Genomic DNA, 13,110 nt, shown 5'->3' with positions numbered 1-13,110 from the left:
CTTTTGAGCAGGAGGAAATAAAATATAGACATTTGTGAGGTTAAGTTCCTGTGTTTCTCCAGCCCAGCCTTGCCTGGGGACAAAACTACTGTAATAAGTCATGGTCTCTCTACCACTGACCCCATGTATAAACATTATGGGAATCCCAGTCCCAGTTCCTCCAAGAAAGTGAGGTAATTTTTTATGCTTGAAACATAGTTCTTTTGCCTAAAAGTTTGTATTCTTTCCTTCTGCCTCTTCTGTCAATGACTAGAGTGGCACCAATCTCAGGTGACTGGGGTACTTTACATTTCTAAAGATGACCGCATGGGGCCCTGGCTCTGTCTTTCCCACCCTAAATTAGATTTTGGTCATGTTCTCCCATTCCTCTTAACGACTACATGGAGCCCTGACCCCCTCCCACATTGCAGCTCTGCCGCTTCTTACAAATTCTCACCAGAGACTACAAGACAGTCTCCTTCCTTTTTGATCTGGGTCAGGCCACAAAGCATCTATTTATCATAGTATTATCACCAGGTCCACCCCTAAAGTTTGAGGAACCTGGTGCAAGAATACAGATGGTGGCCCACATAGCATATTGGTGGTTGACAAGTGCATGCTCATGATAACTTGATAAGCTCGATTCAAATTTAGAATTCTCTGTCGTCTCGAGTTTCCAGCTGGAACATGGTGGCAAAGGGAGGGAGCTGTCTTTGGTCCTGCCCCACTTCTTTTGCCATTCCCTCACCCCATTCCTCACACCAGGGGCCGCCCAGTCATGTGTGTGAATGCTGCCTTCCACACATCTAAGCCTTTTTATACCATCCTGCCCTCTGCCTGCATCTAAAGGTGTAGGTGCTGCCCATCAGAACGTAATGTCACAGAATTTGACTGGATGCTTCACTAGATTATAAAGCCTGTGAGGCCAGTGCTCAGATCCATGACCCACAGAAAATGTGTGATAATAAATGTGTGTTATTTTAAGCTGCTAAATTTGTGGTAATATTTTAATGCAGCAGTGGATAACAAATACAGCGAGAGACTATGTTTGTTCATCTAGCATGTAGCGTGCAAAAAAATATTTCCTGAATAAATGAATGAATCCATCAAATGTTTATTATGTACCACTAAGTATAAAGAATTACTTTAGGAGTGTCCAACACAAGCAAAAGTAAGAGACAAAAATCCTATTATACCAAGAAGTCCGGGAGATCAACGGTGAAGCTGCTGCTGGGAGTAGGTAGGAAAATGTGGATACTATATTATCCAGGCAGGTACAAAGATTGGAGCTAATTAGATGTTTATTGTAAAACGGGAGTAAGTTTGGGTGTTTAACCTGCTAGTGTAACACATTTCTCCTATTACCAAGTGAGAGGTGGAAAAAAAGAGAAACACAACAAAACCCAACTAGACAGAAGGCTCTAGTTCCAGTGAGCTGGCATTGAATGTCTTCAGTTGCAAAAACTGCAATTTACATATTGCTAGGGTTTCATGAGGGTTGTGGAATTGCTCTTGTATGGTTGATCCTTGGTACCTATTCACCAGGAGGATCTTTGCTATTGATCTTTGAGAAAAATCGAGCACCCTCAGAGCTGAAAGATCTCAGCTTTAAAGTTAGGAAGTTTGTTCCTCTCAAAAGGTCAGTAGGCTGGTTGAAGATAATTGCTATCTAATATATTTATTTAGGTGATTAAGAATTTCTTGAGGATTAACCTGAGTGTCTTACATTGTTATCTTTGACTTTGTTTCTGGTCTGAGATATTTTCAAGCAGTTATAAGAAAATGTCTAGGTTTTACAGCCCAATTTGTGTACCTGTCTTTCACAACTTAAGATGGTAGGTTGAAACCTCCTCAGTGGCAGCTGGGTCAAAAGTCTGAACTCTGAATAACTGAAGTTATTGTTCTCACGGGAAAGGGAAATGGAAATACACTTTAGTCCATGAAAACAGAGAGAAAGAAAAAAACCCATTTCTTCCTAATGGTGTGTGCGCCTTTTGTAGAGATGTCTGAAAATACCCTGCTGGGCTTTGACTCCCATTTTAAGTTCAGACGATGCCCATGGTATAAATTACAAAGCTATTATTGTGTCATTTTTATGAAGGAGAATGATACATACTATGCTTTAAATTAAGTAATGACCTGCTTATTCAGAGGTTGAATTTCTGACAACTTCTACCCTTGGGAACTCAGCCCAAACTTAGAAGGAAGAAAAGCCAGCCTTGAAGGCTGACATAGCAGTTACAAAGGCATGCACTTCACTCCTAGGGGCAGGGCCTTACTGGCTTTCCTTTAACACACAACTTTTAACAAGCTTGGTTATCTGGCTTCCCACCTCATAGTAGACAAGAAACTACAAACTGAAAAAGAGGCAGAGAAGAAATTGCTGAAGGTGGCCATCAAAATAGCCATGATGGCTCACAGTCTGGCAGGAGAGGTGAGACAGTGAAACTAAAAGACAGATACAGAAGAGAATTACCACCCTGACCAATAAGAATCCTGCATTATCCAGAAAATGCACAATGATGTTCAGCATCCCCTGTTTAAGAAGTAATGTGTAGCTGTGTTACACTTTGATATGAAACTGTATTTTTCAATTCCTTCTACCTCTTCCCTTTGTCTTATCATTGAAAACAGCATAAAAGTTATCTGTGTTGCTATGCTGTGTAGGGAATTGATGGTGCAGAAAGAAGAGAGTCAAATTCTTTGCTTTTGAGTTCTTGTGTACACTTTTATATATCTATAGCAGAGATAAAAGTCTTAAAAAACTGCAGCTTTCACTCGAAAGAGCCAGGGACTCAGGTCAGAAAAATAAATTACATGAATTCTAAAACTTGGCTTTAAATAGTAAGGCCTGAATCTGGAAGATTCAGTGCATAGAATTTGAACGATAGCTGCTAGGAAGGGAGGCTTGTCTGTTGAGGTAAACACCATTTTCCCGGCCAGAGAGGATAAGAGAATTGCAGGGGTATGTGACTTGAGCTTAGATACTGCTCGGGTCCCTGAGGAGGGCCCAGTGCACGCTCCCGATTTGGTGAGTCTTGGGGGAGGTGGTAGTGACTAAAATCTCATATGGATTTAGGGGGTCTGAGAGCAGTGTGTTTTGCCTTGGGTATAGTGTAGGACCTCTGTGAGACTCTTAGGCAAACCATGTGTCCAGTATGACACCAGGATGATAAAGTAGCTATATGTCAGTGGATTTCTCAGGATGCAGTCTTTCAGAGTTTGCTAATGTAGTGTGAGGATCCATCAGAAAAGCTCATGCCCCCCGCCCCCGCCCTAAGTTCCCCTGAAGTGGCTGAAAGGAGCCTGCTCACTTGGTGCATTTCATGGTGTCAGGAGGCCAGGTGTGTGGACCTGGCTGCCACAGATGGAGGCCAGAGAGATGAAGATGGTTCAAGAGAGGCAGTAAGTGCAGGTTATGGCACACGCCTCTCCCCTGCACCCTCCTTCCTCTTTGACCTGAGCCCAACTGGCACCCAGTGAGAAGGAAGGGAAGAATGTCATGGGGGGGGATCCTGGAGGGATTGAGCAGTTACTCAGAAGAGACTGAATTTCAAACCGGAAAGGCTGAGTTATCTTTAACTGGCAAAGGTGAGAAAACAATGACTCATAAGGCATAAATTTCGTTATTGAGAAGTAAAGAACATTATAAGTTTTGCCCATCCAGTATGTATTCTAAAAGATTTTAAAAGGTTTTCACTTGTTAAAATGAAAAAGAAAAGGCTTTGGCATTTGAAAGAGACATAAGGATTCACTTTTATTTAATCTCCTCTCCTCACAATGCCTCTAAAAAGCGTCAAACAAACCGATCTTCCATGTATAATACAGGAACAGCATTTTTATAGCAGCCCACCCCTTCTTTTCTGTGGCAAAGTCCAAAGTACATTGCCCTGGTAGACGTTGTTTTTAGAGAACAGAAAAGCTTGCAGGCCACAATGGTTAAATGTGCCTGAAACACCATAATGTGTGTGATGCAAGTACTAAGAATACTGATTGTGTCCTAGAAAGGAGGCACGTCGTCACCCATTTTCATCTGGAGTTGCCAGGATATGCATCTCAGTCTATCCTTCCCTTATGCATGCATATTATAGCAAGGGAATGCCTTTTCTTAGTTACTCCTGGCCCTCTCCGTCCTCTTATGCTCAGCAGTAGTTTTCATAAATGATTAATACCCAGATAGCATTTTCCACATTAACCTTGTGATGTCTGATAGTGAAGACAGAGACAGATACTGCCTTGCTGAAATGTGTACACATAATCCATAATGAATAACTGCAGCTCCTTGGTGACCATGACAAGGCATCACAAGCAAAGTGAGGACCAAGTTGAGAAAGATGCTGAGTCCAAAAAGCAATACTTCATGATTTGGCTAAGCATGCAATTTAAAACACCAGCAAAGTTCCTCCCTGCTTGGTCCAACACAGGCCTCTCATACTGTACCCAAGGAGGCTCAGCCACAGCAGTCCTTATTGTCCCTTTCCTATGGGGCGTTGGTTTAGGTTGGGCTGCAGGGTGTCCTCAGAGAGTTCCTTTCCCCAGTTTGCTCTGATTCTGGTATATGGATCCTGCCCAGGTATCTCTGTGACTTTCTGTACTCCACACATTCCAGCAGAGCTGTGGAGGCAGCATGGTTTGGGACCAGGGTTCTACATCCTCTGTGGAGGGGGGTGAGTCTAAGTGAATGAGCTCAAGAGGTTTGAATGCTGCTCATGTCTCCCAGGGTTTGGAGGTTAATTAGTTCTGAAAAATGAATACTGAATGGACACATTTTTATTTTCCATTTTCCTGAAAGACTAAAATTAATTTCTTGAATTAGATTACTTGTTGTCCCTATGCATGCATGCATCAATGGTGCCTCATAGACTTTGATGTGCTCCTACTTTGACCATTGCCAGTGGTATTTTCCTGATGTAGATTTTAAGGCTTATGAGTAAGTGATAGCATTGCCTTTGCTGACTCACCCATGCTCTTTCACACATTTTGAGCACTAATATGGAAACCTTCATGCATTACTGTTTGTAGAGAGTTGACGTCTTCCCTGAGGAATTGTTTTGTGGCTGAGCAAACACCTAATACAGCACTGAGTTTTCCAGTTCTTTGCTCTGTTAAATGTGAATCAAAGCAGGAATCACGTATACTGTTATGTTATTAGTATTGATATGTTTAGGTAGCATTGTCCTGTTTCAGTATTTCATCAAGGATGGTCTAATCTTAGGTCTTACCCATTATTCATTACTGGTGCATTGTGATACCTTATAAAAGATGGAGTAAAGTGTTTCTCAGACTTTATTGTATTACTTGCCTTTGAATCTTGTTAAAAAGTAGACTGTGATTCATTAGGCCCTGAGTAAGGCCTGAGGTTCTACATTTCTAGGATGTTTGCAGGTCATAGGGATGTCGATGATCCATAGACCATACGTTAATAGCAAGGCTACCACAAGCATTGCGTCGGGAGAAGGATTGAGAGACTGAACTTGTTCCATCTATTTATTTGCAGTATTCCTGCCTTATCTGTGTTAGGGTATAGTCTTTATTTCTTCCACCCTCTCCCTATGAACTCACTATAATCTTTGCTGCATGGTGCATATCTACATTATGTGATGGAAACAGCCCTAATTTCAGTTCTCATTATTGCTGTAATAGTATAGTGGGGTCCACATAAACTCTTTAGATGCGTATAGAAATCTTTGCCCAGGCAAAGTCCACCTGCTTCGGAATCTCTTTATTCCAATTCTTATTTCTTCAACTGATATACGCACTGACACTCAGGCTACTAAAATTTTTTCCTAGATTAATATAGAGATGCAAGTGAAACTTTTAGCTTCTCAAGAGCATAACAGAGAAAAGAATGAGCACATTTAGTTCATCAAGCACTTATTGACTACCTTCTTTATACCAAACCCTTAAGTATTAAGGCTTAAAAGATAAATGAAATATGGGAGATAATGGCCGTATTCATATCACCTGATAAATACATGTTGGTTATATTGATAAATCATGCATATATTTACCCAAATCAGTAAAATTTACATCTGGTAATAATGTTTATCTGATATTCTAAATAAGAATAACTGTGCACATACTGTTTAAAATTGAAAAACAGTCCTCAGCCCCATGATGTGTGTTTTCTCCAGCAATCACTCACTGGCCATTGGATTTCAGGTTGAATAATTTGAGTCAGTATAAAAGTCAGCATTCCTCTTCATGTAGAATTAATCTGCCCCCCTTCTCTAAAACTAGACTAAATAAGTTTCTTGCCACTTAATTATCTTGTGCACGTGTGTTTGTGTATACGTTGATGTGCACTTTTGGTGAATAGAATAAAACCACAGGCATACATGGGGCAAATCAGCCATTATATTAAGAGAATGGGGGAATAAAGAGTTGAACAAAGTTTGAAATGACCTCGTTTGTTTCCTAAAAATTAATCCTTTGTGAGATAGTATTTGGTAATCTCGCCAATATATTCTAATGATGTCTACATGTTGAGGACTCCTTTGAAGAAAAACTTAAGCAAATTGGTATAGTAACTGACATTTGCTATTTCAAGAATTCTTTTTGAATTGAATTCAATGTCAGTGAAAATTGTAATAACTTCCATAGGCAAATATCTGCTAGATTCTTCTCTACAGAAAAGAAGAAATGGATTCTCTTGTCCGAAACTGCAAAAGTCAGTGAAAAAAGATTTTAAGATGAAAAGGAATGATTTTAAGATGTTAAGGAAGTTAACAATGTTTTATGAAATTCTACAAATATAGAAACAGGTAGCACTGGGATTAGAATGGTTGATCTTACACATTGCATAGACTTCTAGTGGGGAGGTTAGGTAAAGGGAGACGAGAATGAGGAGGTCTTGAATTAGGTTGGCGAGAGAGAAAAAGAAAGGTTAAGAAAAGTGAAACAAATTACAGAGGAAGAATCTATAAGGCTTGAGAACTTACTGACTGTGAGACTAGGAGAGGATATGATTCCAAGATTTTATGCAAGAATGCTTGGATGGATGTTGTCACTAACAGACCAAGGATACCGGGGGGAAAGAAGTAGTTATTGAAGAGTATAGAAAATGCACTTATTTTCTATATATGGAATTTAAGTTTTGGGGAGCACCATATAGTAGATGTCAAGCATGTAGATTTTGTGGCTCAGGAGGGTGTCACCTGCAGTGTCACAGCTATAGATTTGAGTGTTTTCTGCATCTAAGTTATATCTGAAGCTCTGGTAGTGTATGAGATCCCCAGGAGAGGAGGGGGGAAAGCTAGGGAATTCTGAGCAACTATTTGGAGGCAAGTTATTGAAGGAGAGGAGTTTTGTTGAGAAAACGGGGATTAATTTCAAGAAGGAAGTGATAGGTAGTGTCAAATTTCAGGATGTGAATGTATTTTGTTCACTCTGCTGATTGTATCATTGGGGTAAAGTGTTGAACTATGCCTTAGTATAAGACTGTTTGTTTTCTGTTACACAACAAAGAAATATGCCTATTACAAAGGCCAAATAAAATTATGCTTGATTTAAATTGTTTCACCCAAGGATTATTTGTCTTCTCTCCCGCTTACAACCCACTCCTTTTTTAAAATTGCCCTTCTGGGTTTGGATCTCTAATTCTGGAGTTTGGAGTCTCTAACGCTGTATGTGATGGATGTAGTCTGTCTCATACTCCCTTTTCCACTTCTTTGTGCATGAGAGAATCTAAATGTTCTTTAAGCTCCACTGATGTCCATATCATTAAGAAATGTCTGTTTTGAATATAGTTCAGTGAGTTGCTTTCTTTGTCATTTTTTAAAAATTGAAGCAAAACACACAACATAAAAATACCAGCTTAATAATTTTAAAGTATAAAGTAGTGCTAACTGTGTTGCATATTTTTGTGTAACAGATCTCTAGAAGTTTCTCATCTTGCAAAACAAACTCTCTACCCATTGAACAAGAACTCCCCTATCCCCTTCCCCCAAGCACCTGGTAATCACCATTCTTCTTTCTGTTTCTAAGAGTTTGACAACTTCAGATACCTCGTGTGAGATGAATCATGCAGTATTTGTCTTTTTGTGACTGGCTTACTTCATTTTTCATAATGTCCTCAAAGTTCATCCATGATATTGAATATGACAAAATCTCCCTCTTTTTTAAGGCTGAATAATATTCCATTGCATGTATATACCACATTTTGTTTACCCACACATCCATCAGTTGACATTTAGGTTGGCTATCCTGAATAATGCTTTAATGAACATTAAGTGTGCAAATACCTTTTTGGGATTCTGCTTTCAATTCTTTTGCATAGATATCCAGGAGTGGGATTGATAGATCATATGGTAATTCTGTTTTTAATTTTTTGAGGACTCTTCATACCATTTTTCATAGCGGTTATACCATTTAGCATTCTCACCAACAGTGTACAAGGGTTCCAATTTCTCCACATTCTCACCAACACTTATTTTCTGTGTTCTGATAGTGGTATCCTAGTGGATCTGTGGTGATATCTCACTGGGGTTTTGATTTGCATTTCCCCGATGATTAGTGATGTTAAGCATCTTTTCATGTATTTGTTGCCCATTTGTATATCTTCTTTGGAGAAATGTCTATTCAAGTCCTTTGCCCATTCTTTAATTGAGTTATTTGGTTTATTTTGTTGTTGAGTTGTAAGAGTTATTTATGTATTCTGAATATTAATCCCTTATCAGTTATATGGTTTGCAAATATTTTTCCCATTCTATAAGTTGCTTTTCACTTGGCTGATATTTCCTTTGCTGAGCACAAGTTTTAAAGTTTTATGTAGTCCCATTTGCCTATTTTTACTTTTCTTGCAGGTGGCTTTCTTCCTTCTTTTAAAGTGGGACAGTGGTGTTACTGACTCTAAAGTGATATTTGGATATTGACCAAGGGAGACAAACATTGGTGTTCAACTTCCCAGACTCATAAGGCCTGATATCTTCTCACCGTTTTGGCATTATATCTTTAATTTTCCTTAATAAGAGTTAGTTGATCAGGGGTGAATTCTTCTGTAAGATCCTTGGAAGGTCATTCTTCTGCTGTTTGTCAAGATGGGACATATATTTCTGCCAAGGGTGTCATTGTCATATAAGGGTTGGGTCAGAAGACTGTAACTAATGTTTCTCCTAGCTGTAACACCTTCTCTTTACTTTCTATACACAGCAACGAAATTCAATGAAGGGAAGAGCTTCTTCCAAAGTCAATTAGTTGGGAAAGACAAATAGTCCAGAAATCACAGAGGAGTTGCTTGCCGTCCCTCTATTGACTAGAGCTGGGAGCAAAGCTGCTTAATGCAGTGTAAGTCGTCATTGCAAGCAGGGTTTTGCTCAGTTTACTAAATGTATTGACTGTAGGATATAAATAAATCTCTTGCAAACAGATTTAAATGCATGGCAATTACAAAACAGCCATCCATTTTTCTCTCTAATCTCAGGAGAGAGGAAGTAACAGCTGGTACAGCCATTTGCCTCAAGGAAAAAGCACACACAGCAACACCTCTGGTTCCCCCTTTATCAGTTCTCTTTTTAACAGTGTTGCTTCCACTCACCACTTGACTGATGTGAGAGCAAGAATTCCTGTTTTCTGTGAGTCGTCATTTCCCCATAAAAATAATTAAAAGTCCTGAGGATGAAATATAACCTTCTAATTGACCTTGCATAAAATTAAGGCATGTCCAACAGCTTGGTCACTCATCCTGCCGTGTGACAAGTGCACAGCAAGATGAGTCCATATAAGCAGATCATACCCAAGCATCAATGAGGGGGCTTGATTTAGGCTTGGAGGTTCCAGCTAAAGCAATGACATTGCCACAGTCAGATGTATATAAAACCTTGAACTTGATTTATTTTTGAAGTTGGCCACAGAAAATATCAGTTCTATAACTCTTAACATGAAAATATATCTTTAATTGAGCTCCACCCTTCCACACCTAAAACATTATCATTCTGGCCTCAGTCACAAAGATTCTGTTGCCATCACAACCTTTCTTTCTACTTTAATTGTTATCTTATCCATTTGAGCTGCTATAATGAAGTACTATATAGTTGGTGGCTTATAAACACAGAACTTTTTTTCTCATGGTTCTGGAGGCTGGGAAGTCCAAGACCAAATCTCTATCGATTCAGTGTCTGATGAGGGCCCACTTCTTGATTTAGACAAGGTTGTCTTTTTGCCAGGTTCTCACATGGCAGAAGGTACAAGAGAGCTCTCTGAAGTCTTTTATATAAGGCTCTACCCTCATAACCTAATTACCTCCCAAAGGCCCCACCTCCAAATACCATCACTTTGAGAGTTAGGATTTCACATATGCATTTTTGGGGTGAAACAGACATTCAGTCTATAGTGCCTGTCACCTGGCTGCTTTCATCTTTTCAGCGTTGATTGGCAAACTAAAAGCATGGTTGTTCTCAGGTTCCCATTATCTGCAGGATGGTGGATAGCAATGTCCAGGACATATTTAAATTATTTAGCTTAGTGATCATGTTCCAGAATGATTCACAGATGTTACTCTAAGATGCCTCCATCCGGTAAGAAGAGTAAATACTGATTTCCTGAGAAAAACTCCGTGGAAGTTTGAAGATACCAGGTAAAGGCAAAGAGTAAATTTTTCTATCCTAACATTGGAGCAAATTACATTGACTGTTGCAATACAAAAGAAAGTTAATATTTTACCAGAAAGGTAAAGAAATGTGATCAAGAAAATATGATTTGAGGAACTATTTAGTACCTGTTATAAAGTCACTTTTCTGATGATGAAAACACTTTATGAAGAACAAATGAAGGAAAATGAGTGCTGCAGTGAGATAGGAACACGGACAAATCCGCACTGAAACCCTATTAACAAGATGAAGTGTAGTTCAGGTGTCTTATAGCTGCCAACAGTGCAGTTTTTCTTAGCTATTGGAATGCTGTTTGAATGCTTGTTAAATGGTAAACCCTCTGAAAGGTAGTACAATTGGCAGTGTGATTGGCAGTGTATGGAAATTAACCCTCAGAGGTGATGCAATTCATAGTAATTAAACCAAGGGATTGGCCACTTGATTTATAACTTAACCCACATTTTAAATTTCAGTTAGGAGAAGTATGTCTTGAAGATTTTTTAACACTTTTTATTTTGAAATAATTATGATTCACAGGAGTTTGCAAAACAAACAAACAAAAAAACACAGGGAAGTCCCATGCATCCTTCGCCCAACTTCCCCATATGTTAACATCTTGCATGACTATAGGGCAATAGCCAAACTAAGAAACTGGCATTGGTATGATCGATAGAGTTTATTCAGACCTCATCAGTTACATGTGTATGAAGGTTTTCTTAGAAAATTTTAATGATTTTATTGGAATTCTTTAGATGGTCCAGACCTAGAGCTTTTAAACCTAAAAATCAAATCTTGTCTAAAATGGCAAAAAGTGATCTCAGAGAGACAGTAGTGAGCAGTCTTGAAGAGAGATCTTAGTTCCCTGCCCAGGAATTGGACCTGGGTAGCCTCTATGACAACCAGGAATCCTAGCCACTAGACCACTACTAGGGGCTAGAGGCTAGAAGCAAAATTCCCCTGGCTCTTGCCCCTGTTTGAAAGCAAGAATGTTTCAAGGAGGCAAAAGCTGTAAAAACAGGCACAAAGTTTATTATTAGAGACACAGCACAACAAGTGGGAGAGCACACAGAGGAACAGTTTGTTTATTTAAGACAGAAGCAAGGCAGAAATACACACCAGGAGAGAAAGGGTGTGGGTGTCTTCCCTAATGAGGAGTGCAGTAAAGAGGTGATTAAAATCACTCATATAAGGGCAGTTCTTCCAGGTCTTTGTTTACGTTTGGCCAACTATCTTGTTTCTTTTTCCACACCTGACTGGTCCTAGGACCCTCCCCAACATGCGTGCGCAACTTTTTGCTAAGATGGATTCCACTGCAGAGGCCTGTGGGGGTCTTGGCATCACCTATTATGGGGTGACGCCTGCACCTTTTTGACCCCCAAGGAGTCTTTCTGTGCCTGTGTAATCGGGGAAATTTCCTTGATCTCAGGAGTGGTCATCTTATCTCTTTATTCCTGCAGAGCTCAGCTTCTGCCACTAGCTTTGTCCTTGGAGTGTCTGGGGGAAAACAAAGCTTCAATTTTATTCCACTTGACAAACACCAGCTGTCGATCCCAAGGGCCCATCTATCTCCTGCCTCAAAAGCACAAACTGGTTCTTGTCTTGAAGGAAGCTGCACTTAGAGAACGTGGTAACATCAAATAACCCACTGCCAAATCATCACTCAGAATGGACTGCCAGCAAATCCATTTCCTGATTTGATCCTGATCAACAGCCAAAATTGTAAGAGCATCCCTTTATTCATTAGACTAAGTTTACTTCAGTTAAGAAGGATAACAGACAGCAGTCTTTGATAGCATTTGTGGAATGGTTTATGTGCTATAGTATTAGTCATCCATTTAAAATATTTTGGTTTTCATTTTTTTCATGATGTGCTCAGATTAGTTTTGCCGAGTGGTATGGTGTTATCTATTTTTATTTATTTATAATTTGGTTTTGGGTGTTTTTGTTATGACTGGAGGCTTCATGTGACCTTGTACATCCTTTTTTTATTCTCCTTGTTCCCACTGACATGTTAGATGTGTTCGGCCTGGCACACTGTAGGAAAGCAATAAATACTGTTGGAAATGAATAGCTCTTTTGACTTCCTGTTGGAACCAGATGCTTCATTTTCCTCTTTCCTTAAGTTTTTTGTAGCCATTAAGGTTCTCTGTCTCCTGCCCTGTACTGTGAGGCTCAGACCCAGAAATGAGTTCTTTGGAGTAACAAATAAAAGAGCTCCTATCTTCTTAATTCTTTCACATACAAGCACCTCATCACAGATTTTCAAGCTATTCATTGGTTAATTTATTTGAGGGACTTACTTTTTCTTTATTAATTCCTTCTAGATCTAATGTTAAATATCTATGAGACTTTGGTTAAGTCATTTTACCCCTTTAGGGTCATTTTCTCATCTAAAAAGGGAGACTGAACCAGATAATCTTAACTTTTCTTGTATAATTTAGTGGTTAACTTGTTAATTATAATTCCTAAGGACAAAGTAAAGTTCTAAAAATTTTCATCATTAATTAGAAACTGTCTACTGAGTAATTACTATATTTTAGAATAA

The sequence above is a fragment of the Delphinapterus leucas genome, chromosome 2 (genome assembly GCF_059928025.1).
Source record: "Delphinapterus leucas isolate spDelLeu-1000000601 "Yukka" chromosome 2, BTC_Dleu_Yukka2, whole genome shotgun sequence".
NCBI lineage: Eukaryota > Metazoa > Chordata > Mammalia > Artiodactyla > Monodontidae > Delphinapterus > Delphinapterus leucas.
Note: the sequence above shows the minus strand (reverse complement) of the source record.